This window comes from Rhagoletis zephyria, unplaced genomic scaffold (assembly GCF_001687245.7).
Source record: "Rhagoletis zephyria isolate East Lansing unplaced genomic scaffold, Rhagoletis_zephyria_1.1 Rzeph_scaffold_01786, whole genome shotgun sequence".
NCBI lineage: Eukaryota > Metazoa > Arthropoda > Insecta > Diptera > Tephritidae > Rhagoletis > Rhagoletis zephyria.
Window position 1 is genome coordinate 75,015 of NW_016158870.1, and position 2,677 is coordinate 77,691.

Below are 2,677 nucleotides of genomic sequence, written 5' to 3' on the forward strand. Positions count from 1 at the left end.
TGTGCCAATTACGTCCCTGCAGTAAAATTTAGAGACAATCTGACAAAGCGCTAGTTCCGAACTACATATCTCAGAACTATCTCTGAACTAGTGCAAAAAGAATGCAGAGCGGGACAGTTGAAACTTGCGGTGTAAAGGAGCAAATGCTCACTACTCGTACAATACGAAAGTAGCTCAGCGAGAAGACCTCCGACTCAACCATCGTTGGTCGCGAATTCAAATCGCGGTGTTGGCAGTTGTGAGTTTTCAAATTTAATGAATTTAAATTGTTGCGCGCAGCTTACGATATTTTTTTTTTAAATAAAATCCGTTACAAAAACGGAATCTGTAAAAAAAAGAAAAAACGAGAAAAATTTCCAAAAATCGAATCGCAAAAACGTTTTCTTATAAAAAAAAAACTGTCCAAAATGGAACCGGTTAAAAACTGGTTGCAAAGTAATGCACTGGGCGACAATTGCCACCGCCAATGACATCGCCGTGTAAAACTGGACAGTTGAAAGCATTGCTTGGGAATTGAGCTAGAACTGGTACTGTCCGCAAAAGGTCTAGTTCTACGCTAGTTCTAGGCTAGTCAGATTTTCTGCAGGGGTTTGAATGATTTTGCGTTCACTTTGTTACGCTCTCGCATGTATACCCAATTTGCCAAACGACGTCGTTTCCGACTCGTTCTGGTGAACAATTTGTTCGCCGGCGACGGTCGCAAACAACTCGCCGGCAATCCCGCCGTCGGATGAAAAGCACAGTTCGCCGACGGACCGCAAAAACGATATACCAGCGAACTGCAAAACGATGCTCAAAATTTATACCAAATTTAAAATAAAAGTAGTTTTATACCGAATTAAAAAAAAAATCATACCCACAAATTTAATTTTTTATTAATAAGGCCTATAAATAAAAAAGTTTATATGAAAAATATTATGAATACTGAAAACAAGATGTGGACGGCTTAATTTTCTGAGCACAAGTGTACATTGTGGATTCCATATTCTGTCATAATAAGAAATTGTCATTATAAAAACGGTTTGCTATCCCAATGAATGACTTTTGTTTATGCTAAGATATACAAAAATGTGGGCATGGGCCAACCCAGGCCGAAGGTTCCACAAGAAACTTGTGGGTAAGAAACGAATTTCGAACGACGTTGAATTTCGTATAGTCTCGAATTCACCCAAACGACTTTAACAGAGCGACGTCGTAACGACGTCGATTCGATGAAAAAAAACGACGCCGGAACGACGCTGCATTTGTATGGAAAAAACGACTTCGTTTCGAGTTCACCCAAACGACTTCGCCAGAGCGACGTCGTAACGACATCGATTTGAACTCGTCTTCGCCCTGTGGCAAATTGGGTACGCATGTAATGCTTACGCTCTTCAAGCAGGCGCTCACTCTCTGTCCATGCTAGTATATGAGCAAATTTGACATCGCTATAACTGTTGCCAACTTTGTGCCTTTGGCAATAAATTAAGTGCGTTTATGGAATTAAAACACGAAAAATTTGTAATTAAGCGCCTGTTTCGTTCTTTGGTGCCCTTCTCAAGGTAATTTTATAATAAAAGCGTGATTCTATGGTGACATTGTAGTTATTTTGTTCATTCATTTATTCATTCCAAACGTACGGAAAACTTTATCCGTTGACTTACACATATGTTAGTGTTTGGCCGAGATTCCCCTCTGGATAATATGCTCCCAGATAATCCAAACCAATATTTTCACACAGTCTCTATCACGGAGTTCTTAGAATATTCTGTTAATTAGCTGGATGTGCGCATTTGTACAAAAGTAAGCAATTGCATGAAAATAAAGCCGCTAGAGAAACCAAGTAAAGTTTTGCAAATTGTTTTACGAATAAAATAAATGTTGCTAAATAAATTAATTAACTGCGCATAGCTGGAAATATTTACAAGTGACATTGCGTGATTACTTAAAATATTTCAACATACAGCTTTATATGCAAAACTACCATTAAACCAGTGTTGCCACAAAAAAATTACCAAACTCCTCAAAAAGAAATAAAAAGTCCTCAAAATCCGAACAAATTACTCAAAGCTTTCTTTTTACAGATCTGAGTATTGTGTACTGCATAATTTTTACAGGTACTTAGTATAAAAATTAACTACATTCTCCAATTCAATTGGAACAATTGTTTTTGGGGTTCAAACAAACTATCACCGTTGGTTTTTATGCCTTGGTTTGTATATAACATTGCTGCAACTTATATCAGTGCTCAATCTGGTCCTCAAGTCAGTCCTACAAATTTTTAAACTACTAAATATATGTTCTATTGAAGCATTAGAAAAGTGCTATATTAGCAATGCAGATACTATTTTTTTTAATTGGGAAACTTATATGAACCGCAAGAATCTTTTAATTCAAACACGTTTTTCCTATAATTTTCTGGATATAATGAAGAATCAATATGAATATCCTTATGATCGAACAATGCGTATTCTCTCCATTCGTTACCCAAATTTTGCAAGTTCAAAATACATAAGTTGAAAATATAACGATGGAATAAAAAAAAAAATCAATAACATTTTGAATATTTAGCTGTAAATGCAGATGTGCTTAAGAGCGAAAAACACCACACAAGGACGCAAGAGAGAAAACCGAAAAAAAAACCCTTTTACATTGTGAACCGCTTGTGTAGTGTATTTCGCTCTTTGGGATTTAACAA